Below are 10,515 nucleotides of genomic sequence, written 5' to 3'. Positions count from 1 at the left end.
GGCGGGGAGGGGAGGACAGGCAGCTGTAGATGGATTCTGGCCAGTGAGGGAAGAGAAGGGGGGGGCGGACTGGCCACCCCAGCCACCTCCTGCGGACTTGGGAGACTTCCCAGCTGTGACTCAGGCTCTGGCAGGGCCTCACCTGAAAAGAGAAGATGATTGGCCGTGGCAGCCTCGGAGGGCGTTTGCGTCTTCAGTGGCTTCTGCTCTCTCCCCCCCTCCCCTCTGGTCCCTCTGGGGGGGGAGGAGCTGAGGGGAGGGGACAGCTAGCGTCTGCAGCCTACAGCACCGCCCTTAGAGGAGGAGTCGGGGGGCAGGACTTTCCACCAGAGGGGCAGGGAGGGAACTTCCCGCAGGGGGAGGGGGGGGTAGTGTTCCTCCCTCTTCCAGGAGTTCTTGTTACCATGACAACGCCGTGCGCCGAGCGGCTGGCTCAGGAGATTATGTCATGGAAGCGTGCAGGCCCAGCGATGCTGCCCAGTCCCTGCGACGGAGCCGGTCCCTCGCAGTGATACCAGGTACTAGAGCGGGCAGGGGCAAACCTGACACACAATCAGACAGCTCCCACACAGAGAGTTCCTCTGAAGAAGAAGATGAGATAGCTGCTTTAAGCAGGCGAAAGAGGGGAAAGACAGCAAGAAAAACAATAAGGGAGCGAAGCCCAATTGTTACATGGACCAGAACAAAAAAGGAGCCAGTTTTACAACCCCCTCTGAGGCAAGCTGTGGGTAATCAAGGACCAGCCTATATAAAGGTTCTGTACTCCCTCATAGAGTTAGAAGAATGGAAGAGTACAGTGGGAGAATATAAAGAAAATCCAGACAAAGTGGCTACTTTGGTACAAAGAGCAATTCAAACACAGAACCCTGACTGGAGTGATTTGGTAGTTATGATAGATGCACTGCTTGATCCCACTGAAAAGCAGATGGTGAACAAAGTTATTGTAGACTCTGTGGAATCAGGCATAGCTAATGGGACGCTACAAGGTACAGTTGCAGATAATTTTCCAACAGATGATCCAAGGTGGGACCCAAATGTGCCAGCAGATATGCAAAGATTAAAATGGTATCAAGATCTCATAGTATATGGATTAAAGCATGGTGTCCCTAAAGCTCTCAGCTGGGCAAAGCTTTATGAAGTGAAGCAAGGTCCTAATGAAACTCCTTCTGATTTTTTGAATAGGTTAAGAGAAGCTGCTATCAGATTCACACACATAAATCCTGATACAACAGAAGGGGCCCTTTATTGGGCTTATTTATTTATGGGTCAGGCTTCAAATGATATAAGGAGAAAGTTGCAAAAGTTAGAAGGGGTTCAAGACATGAATAAAATGTTAGAAGTAGCCTGGAGAGCGTTTCGAGATAAGAGACTGCAGTGACAAAGGTAAGCCCTGTCCCAGGAGGAAGGATGGTCAGGAAAAGACATCTAAGAAAGCCTCTCCCCCTAGGGACAAAGACACATGCGCTTATTGCAAGAAGAAAAGGCATTGGAAAGCTGACTGTCTGATGCTGAAGAAGACACCCCCAGTTCCACAGCTCCCATTGGAACGAAACTCAAGCTCAGAATGATGGGGACCAGAGGCTTCTACCCCAGCAGAGCCATAGGTTACAGACAGGCTGGGGAAAAATGATATAGAATTTCTGGTAGACAGCAGCGCGGCATATTCTGTGTTGAATACTTTAGAAGGGAAACTGAGTCACGAAACTGTTCATGTGGTTGGGGCAACAGGGGTAACTGAAACACAGCCTTTCTTCCAACCTTTGAAATTTAAACTGGGGAAGCATTGGGTAACTCATCAATTTCTTTATATGCCCAACTCCCCTAAACCATTGCTGGGGAGGGATTTGTTAGAAAAATTGGAAGCCGAAATTAAATTAGAAGAGGGGAGGGCATTCGAGTTATCATTCCAGAAACTAAATTTGTCGAAGTTGCTGCACTTTTTATACAGGACAGATGTGGCAAAATCCCTATTGAAGTCGAAAATGCTGTCAATCCATTTGTGTGGGCCAGTGATGTTCCAGGAAGATCCAAACAGGCAGAACCAGTGAGCATTGCACTCAAACCAGGAGCTACACTGGTAAAAACAATATCCTTTAAAATTAGAGAGTCACAAAGGACTGGCACCTATAATTGAAAAATTCCTCCACCATGGGTTATTAGTGCAATGTGAGTCCAGGTATAACACGCCAATGCTTTCAGTGAAGAAAGCTGATGGTAAAAGTTATCGGTTAGTCTAAGATTTTAGGGCAATTAACAAAATTACAGAGGACATACATCCAGTGGTAGCAAACCCTTATACACTTTTGACCACACTGACAGATGAATTAGGGTGGTTGTTCCGGTTTGGCCAAATTTAGTAATATATCCTCTGAGAGAAGGCACAACCACCCCTCCCCCACCAGGTTCGGAAAAAAATAAGTTTTCCTCAAAGGAAAGTGAAGGAGATAAAACTATTTATTTAACAAACACACGGGAAAGGAAAATAATGCTAAATAATAAAATCTCTCTCTGTGGAGGAAAAAACCTGGGAAAGTGTTAGAGTCCTCCCTTTGTTCTTCTCGGAGCTGGGGCTTGGCCCAGGGCCAGGCCCTCTGTGCCCGGTGGAAAGTCCTCCCAATGTGCTCTGATGTTAAAGCAATCAAGCAGTCCAGTAGAAAAGGGGAAAAAAATCCGAAATTCCAGGGAAGGAAAATTCAACTCTCAGCCTCTCTCCAGAGAAAAAGCAGCTGAACCACTGGCCAAAAACTGTCCCAGGAGCAGCAAGCCGGGTGCTTCCTCCCTCCCCTGCCACAGCTGGGAAACAAATTGCTATCTGTGTGTGACCTTGAACAAGATGCAAACTGCTTTGAAAAAGTTTTGCTCAGTTTCTTCCTTCCCCCTCTCAGGCTCAGTTTAGAGGCATCGAAAGGCACAAAAATTAATTTCTGGGCATAGGCAGCGATATGGGATACACATCATAAGGTCACCCCAAGACAGTGGTTTACTGTTGTGGACCTAAAAGATGCCTTTTTCTGCATTCCTGTGCATAAAAACAGCCAGGAGCTTTCTGCTTTCGAGTGGGAAAACCCTGAAACAGGAAGGAAAAGTCAGCTTACTTGGACAGTCTTACCCCAGGATTTCAAGAATAGCCCAACAATATTTGGAAACCAGCTAGCAAAAGAATTAGAAGATTGGAGGAGACAAGAGCCAGGAGGGGTTATCCTTCTGTATGTTGATGACATTTTGATTGCAGCTAAAACCAGAGATGACTGCATCCAATTCACACTAAGCTTTTAAACTTTTTGGGACAGAGTGGTTACAGAGTTTCCAAAGACGAAGTGCGGATTGCCAAGGAAGCAGTAGTTTATTTGGGACTTGAGATCTTCTGTGGACATCGACAACTCAGCAAGGAACGGAAAGAAGCCATCTGCCAACTTCCAGAGCCCCACACCGTGAGAGAAATGCAAGCCTTTCTGGGAATGGTAGGTTGGTGTCATTTATGGATAGCAAATTATGGGTTGTTGGTGAAACCTTTATATGGAGCAATAAAAGCAGCTGAAAATGGCATTATAATTTGGACTGAAAGCACAAGGGCTGCATTTAAACAGCTAAAACATTCTCTAATGTCAGCTCCAGCACTGGGCTTACCAGACTTGACTAAGCCTTTTAAACTTTTTACACGAGAGACTGAATGTGGCACTGGGCATATTAGCACAGTGCCTTGGAAGCCAATGGAGGGCTGTGGCCTACTTTTCCAAACAGCTAGACAATGTTAACCAAGGGTGGCCTGGGTGTTTGAAGGCCGTGGCGGCTATGGTCATCCTGATTCAAGAGGCTCGGAAACTCACCCTTAGACAACATACAACACATTGTAGTGTGGCGGGGTCTCCCCCCCCCCCCCCTTTAACCCCTAGGAGAGGGGCCCTGAGGGGAGACATGGGGTTTCCCTGCCCCTGGTCAGCCTCGTTGGTTGTTTTGTGTTCCCCTGTGCGGGCAAGGACCCTCGGGTCCCGTGACTGTAACAGTTCCTCGGCAGAGCCCTGGCCATGCGGCTGGAGAAGTAAACATCTCTGAAACATCTACCAAGAATCTGTCCACATATATATTTCTTTTCCACAAGACTCCTGGTTTGATATATGCGTGTTACAGTAATCCCCGCTGTAACAAATGGTAGATAATGCGGACAGAACAATCCCCGATCCCTAAGCGACTGATTTGTGTGAGTAAACCCTAGAAACTTTGGATTCCTCTTCTTGTTTTTGTTTTGCTATTCCATATCTAAACTATGGAAGAACTGTGGGAGGACTCTTGGCTTTCAGAGCCGCATATGGACATTTATCTTAAACTTGAAAAGATTATTGAAAAATTATTTGTAAATTTTAGCTTGATTCAAGCTCAAAAAGAAGAAACATTTCCTTTCATGGTTGTTTAAGAACTTTTTCTATGTTTCTTGGGATTTAATTCTTACCAAAGACTTTTGGAACACTGTTTGGAAACAGTTAATTTTTGAGTCAAAATACATGCCAATGGAAGAATATTTTCGTGAATATTATTTAATTACCGAGACTGTTGAGCAATGTCAGCTGTGTCCTGGCGAACGGAAGCCTGGCTCAGGGACCGTGCGGCCTCGGCCACGTGCGCCAGGCACTCTGCGAGCAGCAGTGAGGCAGTTCCCACGCATGGGTGGAGCCACGCGAGCCGCAGTGTCGGTGGTGGAGCGAGGCGCAGCAGGAGCAGTGGCACCTGGAGGTGCCCGCCCGGCCCCGCGCAGCGCATGGTGGAGCGAGCCCCGTAACGCCCGACCGAGAGGGGCGGCGCGCGGGCGGCGGCTGGCGACAGTGGTGGTGGAGCGGAGCTGTGCCCAGTCGAAACATGCGCTGGAGCAGAGTGAGGGGGGGTCATCGCCTGGGGGCCCGGCTGAGATGCAGTGCCTGGCAGTGGCAGCGAAGCTGCGACCAGAGGAGGCGACGCACGGAGAACTGAGCGGCGCGGCCCGGCCCGGCCCACGCAGCCCCGAACGCGACCCCGGGAAGAGCGCGCAGGCACCAGCAGCCCCGACAATTCCAACACGGGAGCGACCAAAGGAGAGAGCAAAGACGCAGCGAGACAGAAAACAGCAGCTACTCGGAAAAAGGAAAAGATCATAGTAGCTAAGACCTTAGGGATAGTAAAATGGTATAATGTTAAGCAAAATTATGGTTTTATAACAAGGTGTGACAACCAGCAAGACATATTCGTGCAGAGAACTGCTATTAAAAAGAATAACCCTGAAAAATGCATCCCAAGCTTGGGAGATGGAGAGGTGGTAGAATTCAAAATTATACAAGGTAGAAAAGGGTTACAAGCATCGCAGGTCACTGGGCCTGATGGTGTTCCTGTAAAAGGCAGTATATATGCAAAAAATCGTAGTCATGTTAGACAATATCTCCATTGTAAGCCCCCCCTACAGTCTCCCTTTCCTAATCCCACCTTTCCCTTTTACCCTATGTCCTATTACCCCCAGTGTATTCCCAATCCGTTTTTTCATCCATAGTTTCCCTCACAAAACCATGCTTTTGCCAATTGTTTCCCCAAAAATCGCTTTCCAATGCCGAGTGGGGGATGAAAAGGGGGACGGAAGAAGTTAAACTCTCTCCTGCCTCAGTTTCCCCACAAAGCATGCTCAGAGAGTTCTGTCTTCCTTCTGTCAGCCCTACAGAATCTGTTTGGACATTTAAAGACTCAGGAGGGTGGCTTGTTTTGTTTTGAAACTGTTCTTGTTATGTTTATCCAGTTGTTTTCATTCTCCTTCTATTAAAATAAAACAGGTGAGGTGTTGGGGTCTCCTCCCCTGCCATGTAGCCCTGGGAGAGGGGCCCTGAGGGCACAGACACGGGGTTTCCCTGCCCCTGCTCAGCCTCGTTCCCATTGGTTGGTTTGTGTTCCCTGCGCGGGCAGAAGGACCCTTGGTCAGGTGACTGTGACAGTTCCTCGGCAGAGCTCCGGCCATGCGGCTGGAGAAATAAACATCTCTCTGAAACAGCTATCAAGAATCTGTCTGTCCATATATATTTCCTTTCCACAGGACTCCTGGTTTGATATATGTATGTTGCAGTATCCCCGCTGCAACATTTCTCCTCAGGGCTTCTCTCAATATATTCCCTGCCCTGCCTGTATTTTTGCTTGGGATTGCCCTGATCCCTGATGCAGGACATTATACTTGGCCTTGCTGAACTTCATGAGATTGGCACAGACCCACCTCTCAAGCCTGTCAAGGTCCCTCTGGATGACATCGAATCATTGACCACAACCCTTTAAGTGTGACCATCCAGCCAATTCCTTATTCGATGGGTGGTCCATCCATCAGATCCTTGTGTTTGCAGTACAGAGACAAAGATGTCATGCAGAACAGTGTCAGATTTCAGGAATGCAGTCAAGATATATCCTACTGTGTGTTGCATCACATTAATTTTGCTAATTTTTCTGTTCGTCTTTTCTTTGTCATTTCTACAGTGCTTGTAGTGCAAATATGACCTGTGGAATTTTGTACCTGAGGATGCTCCAGAAGCAGTACACTCCCAAAACATCAGGGATCCTCTTCTGGATGGAAAGCAGTGTGCCCTAGGTTACAATGTAAGATGTAACCACAAGCATGTATTCTATTATCATCTTCACAAGCTGTTAAAGCAGGTGGGGCAATGTTTGTTATCTCCTACCATGATTCATCCTTGAAAAGTCCCTCTGGGAGCTATCTCAGTTTAATGGGCAATCAAGAACCCACGCATGACTCATAGAATTACATCAACCCATTGTAAAATGCTCCACCCAGGGGGAGGAACCAAGCATTCCCACCTTGATATAATCTGGGGTTTGGAACAGTATAAGCAGCCCTTACCTATGGGACTCCTGGAGGATGAGAGCTACATCACTGGACCTTCAGGTGAAGACCAGACCCTTTTCTACAGGATCACTGCTTCAACAGGACCACTTCATCTAGTCTGCTACTACCACCCTGACTAACATGGTGTCAGGCTGTATCCTGACTCTGTTAGTGTTCTTGTACTATTGCATTTATTTTAATTTTCCTATTAAATTATAATTCTGATTAGTGATCTCCCACTGGTTTTTTTTCAAACTAGGACACAGTGACAATCCAAAATATAGCAGGTTCTTCAGTCTGAAATCAGGAAGCACTTTTTCTGCTCTATTCCATTAAGAGATAGAGATGGGAACAGTCTTGCATCCAAAAGGTAAATTACAGTAGATTTAGACAGGGGATTTGCTCTGTGCCTTAGCAGTCATTTTTTTTTCCCCCAGCATCTCAGCTGGACAGCTTAGGTGGGAGGTGTGGATGGCTGATGGTTTTTGATTGTAAGGGCTCAAGGTGCAGAAATAAGGACACCTTTGCTTGTTGTTTCCGGAAGAAAGCGTATGGTCAAAGTCAGATTGAAACATTGCAACATACAGAGGTAATGGGAAGGCACTGTTTTTTGAGACTTAAAATATGTTCATGTGCATGTCTTTCCACATGAACATACCCCCAAGTAGTGATGGAAGTTCTTCTGGGATCTTTGAATTCAGAGATCTCTGTTGATCAGGCTGCTCCCCGTAGCTTGAGGAGCTACTTTAACTGCAGGTGATGTTGGTGTATTTTCAAAAGAGTGGGGGGGAGGAAAAGGAAAAGAACTGAGTGTTTCAAGACTTGTTGTTTTCAAATACTAGAGTGTTTGGGACTAGTCACCTGTTATAGATATGAATCTTATGGTTCCCACAGGACTTATGTCTGAACAATACCTAAAATCTATAGTCTATTCTAATACATACCCACAATTCCCAAATGGCCAGGAGCTTTGCTTTGAGCTTCTGCTTGCTTGAGCCATAACTTACCAGACGCTTGTGATACAGAGCAGTATAACATCCTTTGAGCTGACTAAGGCACACCAGTAACTGAATTCACACTGTAGATAGAAGTTCAGTTTCTCCTCTTCTGCCACTTTCTGTCAGTGACTTTAAAGCTCCACCCGCAGTGCAGTAAATAATAGCTGAAAGGCAGAAATATCTGAAACCACTCCAGCTGTTTTCAAAATGATTGTGTGGCTATGCCCTGAGAGAGCTGAACACATGATGGCAGCAGGATGCTACCTACAGCTGAGTGTGGATGGTGGAAATCCTAGACCATAACAACACGACTATTTCTGGTAGTTTAATTAACTTATAAAAAGGGGATATTTGTGGAGATCCACCATCTTTGAGGAACTGCTTCTAGTTCTAGGTCACAACAGTAAAAATTCACATTAAGGTAATTGCGTCCATGGAGACTTATTTGTATGCTTGCCACCATGTCCAATTTACATTTGGGACAAGAAGAAGAAACTCTATCATAAATGATGTGAGGAATCTGATTTTAAATATTACCTGTGCAATTTTACAGGTGCTTCTCACTTCTTAAGGAAAGTGTTACAAGAAATTAGGAAAAATCACCACTGAAATCACCTCCTCCATCAAGCATTAGTGCTGTCTTTGACAGTCCTGAGGAGTCCTAGGCAATTTAGTTACATGTCATACAGCATCTGAGGTTCTTTACACCTCAGAATAATTTTCAGATCTTTCTCTCTATCCTTTTTCCTATAATTCTACTTTATAGAAAATTCACCTCTTTAGGGTAGAGTGAGAAGCACTGCAAGGAACTTTCCACTAAAATTTAAAATCCTATCCAGATTTTAAATATAAAGTGGTGGCTCACCATTCTAATTTATCACAACTCAAAGCCAGTCTTATCAACAGGATTTCTTAATCTGTAAACCACTTATGTGCCTGCTAAAATGTTTGCTGGAAAAAAAGGAATCTTTCTGCATGCCTCCAGATTCAAAATATTCAACATAAGGTGACTTTCAAAAATCAGATAATTCTTTGCAACTAGACTCCTGTCACTTAGTCTGTGCGCTTCTTAACCATAGATTTGCTGCCAGATACAGGCATATTTGTCTTACCTAAATACAAAGACAAGGTCAAATTTTCTCATATTGTAAACTTTTTAGACTTTGATCAGGCAAAAGTTTAAAATTTCTACCTACCTACATATAAGTCAGCTGCAGAGTTTTAATTAACAAAATGATTCCATTATATCTTTAATTGTAGATCACATAGAAGAAGTATAAATTTTGAGGTAGCAAAAAGAAAATATAAAGAAATATGGAATCGTAGGATCATTAAGGTTGGAAAAGACTTCAAGATTGAGTGCAACCACTAATCTAACACTGCCAGGTCCACCACTGAGCCATGTCCCTAAGCACCACATTTTCATGATTTTTTGCTTTACAGAAGAATCTGAGGATCTTGAAAGACTTTAGGATTTGTAAATCTGAGTAAGAAGTAGGAGGCTATACTACCAGAAAACCCGGCTGATCTGTCAGGTGGCAACCTGTTGCTGCCTTCAAACTATTGCTTGCATCATGCTCAAATAAGCTCTAGCCACCTAGTTTTGATCTGAGACTTGGCATCCCACAAACCAGTCTATTTCAGCAATAAAGCCAAATGAGCACTGCAGCACCCATTATAAGGAACTGTTTCATTTCCTTCTAATGAACTCTGTAATATTATTGGCTCACATCAATGTCTGCCCAAGAGGTTGTCATTCTGAATGGAGAAATAGGAGCTCCTAGGTAGAATTTTTTTAGCTTTCAAACAGACGCATACATCATCTGGATGATACACAAATATCCTGGCTTAAGGAACAAGTAGGTCCTTGAGGACTGGCACTAAGGAAACTTGGTTTCCTATTAAACAAAAGACTGAGTAATGCTTTCCCCATTTATATGATTTGTCTCAAGTGTGTATTCTCTAGTGCCTAGTATAGAGAATGGTCCTACGTTTGCAGGATTTGTAAGATTCTCCCCCTGGTGCCTTATTTCAGTCTTTCCCACAGTTACAGAATAATCAGTCTTGCTGCTCTCCCCCAGTTTATTTATGGACTAGTAACTTTAAGAGTTTCATTTTCTTCAAGATTTCCACTGTTACCATTCTAATTTGGTTTAAAATTTACCAAATTTGTTTTAAATTACTTTTATAAAAAAAGTTTTTGAAGGCAAGCCAAGTGATCATACACAACTTCTTTCCACAAAATAACAGAATAAAAATAGCTTTCCTTAAAGTTTTAATTTGTGTCTTATGAAAACAAGACCTGATAGTTACACAAAATAATTTTCTAACAAGTGCAAGCATTCTGCTAAAGATTTTTACTTGGATTTCAAAAAGCTTTTGGAAAGGTCCTTCTCTAAAGGCACTTGAAAGGAGCCAAATCACCACAGAGTGGTTAGTTTGTTTTTTTCTTTTTTGGGGAATAACAAAGCAAAAAAGAGGAAATAAGGGACAGTATTAAAAACATCTGGTTTTAAAGTGAAATGTTATCCCAAATATACCCCAGGAATCACTGCTGAGACCCAGATACTTGAATTGAATATGCACAATCTGAAGCAGTGAGGTGAAGAATTTTTCAAGTCATGCAAATTATTCAGACTTGTCAAACAAACTGATCAAGAACTATGTGACAATAATGAA

At 44.2% G+C, this 10,515-nt stretch overlaps 1 long non-coding RNA gene across 1 annotated transcript; it reads left to right on the top strand.

Annotated features, from left to right (window-relative positions):
• The first annotated feature begins 351 nt into the window (after positions 1-351).
• LOC121672996 lies at positions 352-7,066 on the top strand. Its single transcript, XR_006019093.1, has 3 exons — positions 352-518; positions 3,291-3,461; positions 6,472-7,066. It is a non-coding gene; the product is annotated as an uncharacterized LOC121672996 (long non-coding RNA).
• Positions 7,067-10,515: the final 3,449 nt, after the last annotated feature.

This window comes from Corvus kubaryi, unplaced genomic scaffold (genome assembly GCF_017639235.1).
Source record: "Corvus kubaryi isolate FWS band 111438036 unplaced genomic scaffold, C.kubaryi_AGA036_p1.0 65077, whole genome shotgun sequence".
In the NCBI taxonomy this organism is placed as follows: domain Eukaryota; kingdom Metazoa; phylum Chordata; class Aves; order Passeriformes; family Corvidae; genus Corvus; species Corvus kubaryi.
This window is presented reverse-complemented; position numbering and strand designations above follow the sequence as displayed.